The sequence below is a fragment of the Lygodium microphyllum genome, chromosome 18 (genome assembly GCF_053477565.2).
Source record: "Lygodium microphyllum isolate KBCC chromosome 18, Lygodium_microphyllum_v1.1.10, whole genome shotgun sequence".
Taxonomy (NCBI): Eukaryota; Viridiplantae; Streptophyta; class Polypodiopsida; order Schizaeales; family Lygodiaceae; genus Lygodium; species Lygodium microphyllum.
In genome coordinates, this window is record NC_141152.1 from 133743767 (window position 1) to 133755663 (window position 11897).

The following is an 11897-nucleotide window of genomic DNA, read 5'->3' on the forward strand; positions in this document are numbered from 1 at the left end:
TAAACACCCATAACCAATAGTTCCTCATAAATACTTGATGCCAGGAGGCATATTCCACGGTGGATTCTGTGAGGTTTTGTGGTGGATTCCGTAAAATTATATTTATTTGGCGGGCCTCTCACACAAGGCATGGGGGGGAATTGTACCCAATTGGTCTTCTTGCTTCATGTCATGCAAGTCTATTCTCTTGGATTTTGAGCAAAAAGTAGAGTTCTTTGTTCTTGGGGACCTTTCGGTGCTCGCTACATATGCATACAGCATCTGATTTGCGCACTAGTGATATTAGAGCAAAGCTGAGATGATCGAGGGCTTCTAATTGCTTACCATCTCACATGAAGGTGAAGCTTCTAGAACGAACGGGCTCTACAGTCAGTCTCACGACAATTTGTCAATACCAGCACGTTCTTGGCGGCAAAGAACCCTCTGCTACGCAATCGGATCACGATGGACCACTCTCAGGAAGCGAAGGACCACTAGGAAAGTCTCTTTGAAAGTCATTTTTCATTTCAGAGATCAGAAAGTTTAAAGCTCATTAAGGATAAGCTTTAGAGCTTAAAAGAGCTTAAGCTTTACTTAAGCTTGGGCAATTGACGACGGTGTGGCAGTAGGATGTAGTGCAGTCCGACAACGACGTCAAACAGCTCCCGATGTCGTGGAATTCCAATTTTTTTTAAAATTAAGCTTTTCTTAAGCTTAAGTTTTTAAGCTTACTAAGGTTTCCAATTTTCAAGTTTAAACCTCCTCTCAAGCGGGCATTCACACTCGTCTTATCCTGAACCAGTTTTCGACCTCCCTGCAAGCCCCTATTTACACTTGCACTGTGTCAGAGATGAATTCTAGCAATCAAAGAATCACACATAGATTATACGGAAGACGTTGTCATAGAGATTGTGTAAGAGCTGCAGAACACGGGGTTCAAGGAACAGCAAGGAAAGAAACTAACAAGAAGAAACCAAATATTAGATGCCAAAGTTCACTATATTCCTTGTCAAGTGAGTTACATGAAGTTCATGTTCAGAAAAATCTGAAGTATCTCATAAACTGTTTACATTCAGATGTATGATGACATTTACATTGAACTGAATAATGGGCATTAACTAATAATCCAGTCAAGCATGTCCTTTAGTGCAAAGAACCTTCTGTTGTACCACACATCTGATTTTAGATGCTCTCAGAGATTTCTATCAAATTAGGATCACATCAGCATGTACATTCTATAACCAGACCAGCAGAAGCTTTCAGCAATCCAACTCCCGTTTTTGAGTATCAAGGGTTCACAACTGGAATTGTGTATGCATAAGAATAGCCATTCTCTATTTACCAGCACGACCTCTATAATCAAAGATGGTATGAGTTCATCATCAGCAATCTGCTTTATAAACTGTTTTATTGTATATGATTCATGTTTCAAAGAGTTAAACACCTTGATGACACCCACAGCCACTGTTTGCCTCATATCACGGACAACAAAACGTCCAAGCGGAGGATATTCAGCAAAGGTCTCTACAGTCATTGGCTTGGTAGGAATCATTTTCACAAACCCGGCATCTCCGTTCTTCAAAAACTTAGGCTCCTTCTCCAGCTCTTTGCCAGAATATCGATCAATTTTTTGTCAGAATTTTAGCAAACTTCACAGCTATGTGTGAAGTGTGACAGTCAAGAACAGGAGCATATCCATTACCAATCTGACCAGAATGATTCATAATGATCACTTGAGACGTGAAATTGGCAGCCTCCTTAGCAGGATCATTCTTTAAGTCCGAGGCAACAGAGAATCGAGTCGATGTAGTACCAAAGGGAGTGTGGGCTGTCCGATTCCTCCTGTTGTTCTTTCTATTAATTCGTCAATGTCCGGCAAAAATCAATGTTGAAAAGGGAAATGCAAAGGCATGTGCATACATATTGATTTGTAACTGACTGGCAACGATCAATGTTTCAAAAGGCATAGCATCGGAACAAAGTTCACAATGGTTGCTCCTCCGTGCACCGATCAATATGAGGGTATAATCAATGCCCTACGGCCGGTTTGCACACAGTACCGCACCTTCCCTGCGTAGCTCCTTGACCACAGCAGCCAGAGCCTCCGGATTGACCCCATGCTCGTACAGGGCGATGAGGATGGCTAGGGTTTGACGATCGAGGCCCGTTTTGAGGAGATTGTACATGAGATAGGCCAGATCCAGAGCTTCTCTTGCTCTCTGCAACCGAGTATATCCTCCATGCGCTCTCTCTCTCTCTCTCTCTCTCTCCCCAAAACAGCCTGCTTTTTTTTCTTGCTTTTTCCCTCCAAAAGTGGTTTAAAACCCAAAAATAGGTTTCCCCTCTTCATCCTTGAATAACCTCTTACACCTTTAGCTTTGGCGATAGTCTTCAGTTCTGCCAGTTTGCTCTTTGAGAGGTCCAAATGGGGATCAGTGCATGGTTTTAGATTTGAAGATTCAGCACCAAATTCATGACTCAACAACTTCTTGCTATCTAATTTAGGACTTGTTTCTTTCTCTTCTACCCATGCATTGCCACTTCTCTTTACGGTGTCTTTCATTTCTTTCTGTGGGCTAACCTTCAAGGCTCCTTTCACTACTTGTTCTGCAGCACCATCCAACTTTGAGCCTTTCTTTTAGGGGGTATCTTTGGAGTCATCAATTGCCCCATTAACAGATAACTTTGTGATGGGTGATCTACGCACAAACTGCGACTTCGGCCTTGAAGATTAGATGGCAAAGTACTCCCTCGGTGCTTCACTAGCGCTTTGCTCACTTCAGAACTTTTGAGAGACTTCCTTCAACTCTATGTCATGGAAACTTTTGAGCTAAGCATAATTCCCTACACTTTTCTTAGAGATCATCATTGAAATTATCAGCTTGATAATGTCCTTTGGCATCAGTTTTTCATATTTTTCTAACACACACACATCATGCAACCAAACAAAATCATACACATGCATTAAGGGAATATATATACATTGGATGCAGATTATCGAAATGCATCACACAAACAATGAATCACATGCAGAAAATAACACAAATGCACAACAAAAGAAATGGAGGTGTATAGGACTCGGATGCACAGCAGCACGACATCCACCCCCTCTAAACCTGCGCGTCCTCCGGATGTGCCAACTATCCAGGATCATTGAAATCCACAAACAGGTCGAGTCCATCTTCTGTTTCTAGTAGGCCTGTTTCTCCATCAGCTTCATCATCTATGTTCTCTGTTTCTTCTGCTTGTCTTTCTTCTACCTGCTCTTCTTCTGTCAACGCTTCAAGTGCATATTCTTCATCTTCTCTTCTCTTGAAAATCTTGACTCGTTTTCCAGCAATGGGCACCCTCAGTACTGTTCCATCTAATTCAGCCAACTCATAGGTACCATTGTCAAAAACCTGTTTCACCTCATACGGTCCAAACCATCTTTGAACCATTTTTCTCATGCTACTATGCGGATTCTCTAGACTACTGTCATAGACTAGAACCCAATCTCCTTCTTTTATGGCTCTAGGCCTCAAGCGATGCCTTAAATCAAACCTGTCCTTGTTTTTGAGTCGGGCTGCCTTCAAACGATCAACTACTAGCTGCACATCTTCTGACCTTCTCTCTAGTTGACGAATCCGAAGAGCTAGAAGCTCTTCCCTTGATAAATTCTCATGCCATGGAAGAACACTCCAAGTGAGAGCACAAATTTCTATAGGCATGACAGGTTTTTGCCCATTCATCAATTGTGCAGGCATGTATCCAGTAGTCACACTATGTGTAGAGCGATCAGCCCACAACGCAAAAGGTAGTAATCTCGGCCAATCCCCAATCCGACCTCTACAAGCTTTTGCCAATGCTTTAACTATTGGTGGATGTCCTCTTTCACTCTTGCCATTTCCCTCTGGATTATAGGCAGTAGTAAGAGCCAATTTAATCCCAAGCTGTGAGAAAAATTCTCTAGCTTCATCTGCATCTAGCTCTCCACGATCAGCTGTAATCTTGCCTATACATCCATACCTGCAAAATATTTCTTCCAACAAGAATTTACATACTGTAGTGGTGTTCTTTGTTCGCAAAGATCTGCCTTCAACATAGTTTGTAAGATCCTCCCTAGCCAAGACAAGATATCTCATCTGCCAAAGTCCCACTGGCAAAGTAACCAAGTCTACCACCCACTTATAATGCATGCATAGTGGATAAGTTGGATGCAACTCATCACGATGTCGCACTAAAGAGTAAAGCTGGCAGTCCCTGCAAGTCTCCACAAAGGGAGAAACATCTTTAGACATCCCTTTCCACCAGTATCTTTCTTTGATTTTCTCATAGGTAGCCCACACACCTCTATGTCCAGCCCATGAGCTCTCATGAAACTCTCGCATAATTTGTATCTGCATCGCTCTATCACAAACTACTCTCAAGGGCAAGCCTCCTCTCTTCTTTGGATGCTTCCAAAGAAAACCATCTTTCAAGAAATACCCATAAGCCTTCCTTCTGATTTTCTTGAATTCATCATCTGTCCAATCAGCTCTTCGAGTCAATGAACTTAGATACTGTCCAATTTGCAGCCACTCATCAACATAAAGTTCTTCAATAAAGGTTTCAACAGTAGATACATGACAATCATGAACAAGGACAGAAGCAACAAACTCTGTCTCATCATCTTCTGCAAGCATTGACTCCTCATCCTCATATCTCGCTCTAGATAGCATGTCAGCCAACTGGATTATCTTTCCCTGCTATGTGTCGAAATTTTGGATTTAATGATTTGATATAGGCAATCCACCGAAGCATCGCTATATCTGCAGTCGAGCAACTAGTAATCATACCAAGCAAAGGCAAACAATCTGTTTCCACAACAACTGAAGCTCCAATAAAATACCCTTTGTCACACTTCAGTGCAGTGACTACTCCCCACAACTCTCTTTTAATCTGCGGATACCTCCTCTGTCGCTCATTAAGAACTTTAGCTCCAAAGAGGATTGCATACCTATTTCCATCAGCATCATCCTGTCCCACTGCCCAACCTATACCGATAGGGCTAGTATCAACTGTCAACATGATCAGCCGCCCACACTGATAATCTGCCTTGCGAAGAGTAGGAGCTGACTGCAACAGCTTCTTGAGCTTACGCATGGCTTTCGAATGCTTCTCATCCCAATGAAATTTCTGCCCCTTTCGAAGCAGCTGATAGAGAATATCTGCTATATGAGAAAAATGAGGAATCCAAATCATGTAAAATACACAAGCTCCCACAAATCTCCGCACCTCTGAAGTAGTCGAGCAATACTCTGCAATCCTGTTTATGGCATCCACCTTTGCAGGTGAAGGCTTCCTGCCATAATATCCAACCATATGCCCAACTATGATGACTTCATTAACACCAAAGACAGATTTCAACCCTGAAAGTGTCAAATTTACCTCCTCTAATCGTGTCAATATTTGCTCACAAGCAATTAAGTGGTCAGCCACAAACTGTCTACATCCACGCAAATCAAGACTTTCATTCTTTTCTTCTTCTGCACAACCCTTAATAGGCACATCATCTAGAAAAGGCATGGTATACTGCGGAATATAGTCTCGTAGAACTCTATGCATAGCATTCATCATATGAGCAACTGAGTTTGTGGCATCTTGAGGCAAGGTACATATCCTCACAAGACCAATAGGTGTCTGCATAGTAGTAATATCCCTGCTTTCCAAGGCAAGCTGAAACTGATCATAACCTGAATACAAGTCACCTAGAGAATAGATGGCTCGTCCTGCAAAAGCCTCAGCAAATTCATCCACAACTGGACCTGTTCCCACATTCCTGATTGTCACTTTGTTCACGGGCTGCATATCCTGAATAAATCTCAAAGTACCATTCTTCTTTGGTACAGTAAACCACCTGTTAGAATAGGGTGCAGAAGAGGGTTCCAAAATTCCCATCTTAATCTTCTCATTCAGTAACTCTATCAGCTTTGGCAAGTGTGCTTTAGGCACAAGTATAGGATGTATATTCCATGGTACATGAGGAACAGTGAAGATGACCATAGGTGCAACCAATTCGGGACTAATGCAGCCAATTTCATGTGGAAAGAAAGCAAATGCCTTACCATGACGTCCAAGCATCTCTCTAAAACATTCTTTTTCCACTGGAAGCAAGAAATCATCATTTCCAATCTTCAATTCTGTAAGAGTTTCAGCTGTAAATTTATGTCCAATATTCGCAGGATCTCTCAACATAGGCTGCTTCATAGCTTTTTCAATCTGCTCATCACTATCAGAAGGAAGCGCGCCTGCAACCGGCTTAACCTTCTTATCAACTGTTTTATATTTTGTATCAATCTTGGCATCATTCAAGCACTCTTTTCTTTGCTGCAATTTCTGCAAATTTTCAGCAACTTTCAACTCTGTTGCCTGAAAAATTTCAGCCTTTCGCTCTATGGACTGCATGGGTGCAGCCTGAAACTCTGTATGCAGAAATTTTCCTGCATTCAACTCTGTTGGCTGAATGGATTCAGCCCTCGGCTCAATGGACTGCATAGGTGCATCTTGAAACTCTGTATGCAGAAATTTTTCTGCATTTAACTCTGTTGGCTGAATGAATTCAGCCCTCTGCAGCTCTGTTAGCTGATCAAGATCAGCCATAAATTCAGTTTGCTGAGTTTTCTCAGCCTCTAACTCTGTTTTCAGCATAAAACCAGAAATTTCCTGAAACATATCCAAGGTTTGCACAGGTATGATCTTTGAACCCTTACATACATCAGTTTTCAGCATTGCTCCCATCTCAAACAATGTATCCGCATAAGACATCCCTTCATACAATCCATCTACATGCTCTTCTACTTGCAAAATACCTACATTCTTCAACTCTTTCTCCTTACGACCAATGTACTGCATGGCAACTCTAGGCAAATCTGAAATTTTCTAATAACTCACTGAACTATCTAAAGAAAAACCAACAAAATTATTGGAGAAAGACTGGCTGCCAGGAGGCGAGATCTTCTCTTTTCTCCGCTTCGTACCACTGGCGTCTCGCAAGAGAGCGGTACCTAATGAAAATCCAACTCCTTCGCAGGTAGTGGTGCCTCACGCAAGGAGTCCCTGTTTCTCGGATGATTTACCCCAACAGTCATAAACTGTACAGCTCGCATACCATCTTTACTGCGTATCCGCGCATAAGCTGACCCGTCATCCATCACTTTCGTTTCCATTCTTGCTTCTGTAATGAAAGGCTGTCCAAGAATAATCGGATAAGAGCAAGAATCCTGAACAAAGCAATGATAATCCTCTTCAACATTACCAATAGAAATTCTGATACTCGGACAAGCAGCATACATATCACCAGAAGTATTATTGGCGGCTCTCATGCGCCAGCCATGCTCTGCATCCATAGGCCACTTGCCACTCTCATAAACTCCTCGAGCAATAAGATTAATCTCAGAACGATGATTGACTAAAGCGATCAAAGGAATTTGTTTCTCTCCAATCCTTACCACCGTCTCAATGGTTGCTCTAGCCCAATGACTTCGTGAAAAATGGCTGCGAGGAATGAGAATAGGGGTATCATCATCTTCATACTGCATAGGCTGAACTATTTTCTCCAATTGTGGATTAATAGAAGCATTCTCAACCATCACTGTATCATCATGCTCTTCCCCAAGAGCTCCATGCCACAATCCCTGTAAAGCAGGTCCTTCCATCGCATGTCGTTTCCTCCGCAAAAGAGCCTGCATCTGATCCTGTATTTCTCTTCTAGCAATCCCAAGAGCTTCTCCAACAGTAAAAGTGACTTCACTATTCAAAATTCTTTCATGAAAAATCTTACTCATATCCGTCTGCATATCAAGGTCTGACAAGAGCTTGAATCCTGGCTCTTTTCTTGGTTGCTTCTTTTCTTTCATCTGCTTGTCTCCCATAGGTTGTTCAGGACTTGATTGAGCTGGAGAACTTGACATAGGTGGAGCTGTAATAGGTGGTGAAACAAAGTCACCCCCTCTAGTTTTTTTGGAGGTGCTGGGACCCTCCTCATCTCTTCTTCTCTTTTCCTCAACCATGGCATCTAAACCCTGTGTTTTAGCCATATAAGCAAAAATAGAATACCTGTCAACAGGAGAATCCCATCCTGTTTCTCCTCGGATGTTGGAGCCCACACAAGTCATAGTAGATGCCTGAACTTTTCCTCTTCTTGCTATCTCCAAGGCAGAGGACCATAAAGCAGAGTCTCCATCAGATTTTTGCTCAAGCTGGATTCCATAAGCTGAAGCATCTCCTCTAACACTCACATAAGCTGATCGCGTAGCCATATCATCAACAAGCTTCTTCATGCCTCCCTTACCGAAGTTCGTGTCAAGAGGAGTGCCAGTCTCTGTCAGCCATATCTTCCCATCTTGTCCCCAGAACACTACATTCTTCTTACGTGCTTCCTGAAAAGCATCACAATCTCTGCAGTGTTGGTGCTCTGTACTATCGCACCAAATACATCGTCTCCCTTTTCACTGACCAGCTGGAAAAGCAGTCGTTGGAGCAGGTGTTACAGCAGGTACTGACATAAGTTGCTCCTTTAACTTACCAACTTCAGCTTTGACTGCTTCAATCGTCAAATCTGCCAAGCCTTTAATAACGTCATCTACAGATAAGGGCACTGGAGTAGCAGGAACTGGTGGATTCACAGCAGGAGGAGTAGGCTTAGGCAAAGAAGTTGCAGCAGGGGTAGAAGAAGAAGTCTCCAAGGATTTTTCAGGAACTGATCCTGTATTACGATGCAATCGTACTCTCCTGCGCTGCTTCTTAACAAGAGCATTCACAACATCAATGACATGTCTCAACTCGGTCTTTAAACCTGAATCAGTAGCTTGATCTTCCAAAAGATCATCCTACTTTTCCTGTAAATCAGCATCAGCAGCTTGTAAAAATAACTCCACCTTCTGCATCTCCAAAGCTTGCTACTCAGTCCCATCCAACTGATCATAGCGGCTCTCAAACTCTCGCAGAAGAGCGGTAATAGAAAGTCCCTTATTAGGCATAGAAACCCATGCTAAGAAATTCCTGCGATTCATAAGACCTGTATCCTCCAGGAAATATTCATCTTTTAATGCCTTCTTAAATTCTGCCCAACCTGCATGTGTTTCTTGAATTTCTGAAATTCGGACTTCAAGAGCGCGCACCACGATCCGCAAGAAGTAGCGGCTCCAAACATCTTGAGAAACCCCAAAAAACTTCATCTTTTCTTCATACAAATGCAGGTAAGTTGACACTTGCTGGCCATTAAACTGCTTCATCTCCTGTTGGACAGCTTTCAAGGCATCCATAGCATCACTGTCACGTTTTGCGTGAGCTTGCTGCTGCATATAAATGGTAAATGACTGAAACAGGTTCTTCATGACATTATCATCTGTCATCTCTTCTTGCGAGTCTCCCATCTTGCTGAAAAGTGACGCAGCAATTTCACGTCGGGTTCACCAGAAATGTCGTAGAGATTGTGTAAGAGCTGCAGAATACGGGGTTCAAGGAACAGCAAGGAAAGAAACTAACAAGATAAACCCAAATATTAGATGCCAAAGTTCACTATATTCCTTGTCAAGTGAGTTACATGAAGTTCATGTTCAGAAAAATCTGAAGTATCTCATAAACTGTTTACATTCAGATGTATGATGACATTTACATTGAACGGAATAATGGGCATTAACTAATAATCCAGTCAAGCATGTCCTTTAGTGCAGAGAACCTTCTGTTGTACCACACATCAGATTTTAGATGCTCTCAGAGATTTCTATCAAATTCGGATCACATCAGCATGTACATTCTATAACCAGACTAGCAGAAGCTTTCAGCAATCCAACTCCCGTTTTTGAGTATCAAGGGTTCACAACTGGAATTGTGTGTGCATAAGAATAGCCATTCTCTGTTTACCAGCACGACCTCTATAATCAAAGATGGTATGAGTTCATCATCAGCAATCTACTTTATAAACTATTTTATTGTATACGATTCATGTTTCTAAGAGTTAAACACCTTGATGATACCCACAGCCACTGTTTGCCTCATATCACGGACAGCAAAACGTCCAAGCGGAGGATATTCAGCAAAGGTCTCTACAGTCATTGGCTTGGTAGGAATCATTTTCACAAACCCGGCATCTCCATTCTTCAAAAACTTAGGCTCCTTCTCCAGCTCTTTGCCAGAACGTCGATCAATTTTTGGTCAGAATTTCAGCAAACTTCACAGCTATGTGTAAAGTGTGACAGTCAAGAACAAGAGCATATCCATTACCAATCTGACCAGGATGATTCATAATGATCACTTGAGACGTGAAATTGGCAGCCTCCTTAGCACGATCATTCTTTAAGTCCGAGGCAATAGAGAATCGAGTCGATGTAGTACCAAAGGGAGCGTGGGCTGTCCGATTCCTCCTGTCGTTCTTTCTATTAATTCGTCAATGTCCGGCAAAAATCAATGTTGAAAAGGGAAATGCAGAGGCCTGTGCATGCATATTGATTTGTAACTATCTGGCAACGATCAATGTTTCAAAAGGCATAGCATCGGAACAAAGTTCACAATGGTTGCTCCTCCGTGCACCGGTCAATATGAGGGTATAATCAATGCCCTACGGCCGGTTTGCACACAGTACCGCACCTTCCCTGCGCAGCTCCTTGACCACAACAGCCAGAGCCTCCGGATTGACCCCATGCTCGTACACGGTGATGAGGATGGCTAGGGTTTGACGATCGAGGCCCGTTTTGAGGAGATTGGACATGAGATAGGCCAGATCCAGAGCTTCTCTTACTCTCTGCAACCGAGTATATCCTCCATGCGCGCTCTCTCTCTCTCTCTCTCTCTCTCCCCAAAACAACCTGCTTTTTTTTCTTGCTTTTTCCCTCCAAAAGTGGTTTAAAACCCAAAAATACGTTTCGCCTCTTCATCCTTGAATAACCTCTTACACCTTTAGCTTTGGCGATAGTCTTCAGTTCTGCCAGTTTGCTCTTTGAGAGGTCCAAATGGGGATCAGTGCATGGTTTTAGATCTGAAGATTCAGCACCAAATTCATGACTCAACAACTTCTTGCTGTCTGATTTAGGACTTGTTTCTTTCTCTTCTACCCATGCATTGCCACTTCTCTTTACGGTGTCTTTCATTTCTTTCTGTGGGCTAACCTTCAAGGCTCCTTCCACTACTTTTTCTGCAGCACCATCCACCTTTGAGCCTTTCTTTTAGGGGGTATCTTTGGAGTCATCAATTGCCCCATTAACAGATAGCTTTGTGATGGGTGATCTACGCACAAACTGCGACTTCGGCCTTGAAGATTAGATGGCAAAGTACTCCCTCGGTGCTTCACTAGCGCTTTGCTCGCTTCAGAACTTTTGAGAGGCTTCCTTCAACTCTATGTCATGGAAACTTTTGAACTAAGCATAATTCCCTGCACTTTTCTTAGAGATCATCATTGAAATTATTAGCTTGATAATATCCTTTGGCATCAGTTTTTCATATTTTTCTAACACACACACATCATGCAACCAAACAAAATCATACACATGCACTAAGGGAATATATATACATTGGATGCAGATTATCGAAATGCATCACACAAACAATGAATCACACGTAGAAAATAACACAAATGCACAACAAAAGAAATGGAGGTGTATACGACTCGGATGCGCAACAACACGACAACGTATTCACTTGAAATAAGGCCAACATCAATTTTTGTAACTGTGAAGAAGAAAGATTGCTAAAAAGCCACTTTTAAAAAAAAAACAAGCCTTGTAAACCCGACCTTAAGCTATGCTCATCCTGCTAATAGGATTTCAAGTGTGTGAGGTTGTTTGAAATTTTGCAGGATGACATATCAAAATATGGAAGATTTTATGGCCGAAGGTGATCTATCGGAACTAACGATGGAACAAAAACTGGACCTAATTATGATGCAGCTTCAAGAGGAACGA

The 11897-nt window shown here is 42.3% G+C and overlaps 2 pseudogenes; both read right to left on the reverse strand.

Annotated features, from left to right (window-relative positions):
* Positions 1–676: 676 nt before the first annotated feature.
* Positions 677–2542, reverse strand: LOC148021400 (uncharacterized; annotated as a pseudogene).
* Positions 2543–2555: 13 nt separating this feature from the next.
* On the reverse strand, positions 2556–10708 carry LOC148021401 (elongation factor 1-alpha-like; annotated as a pseudogene).
* Positions 10709–11897: the final 1189 nt, after the last annotated feature.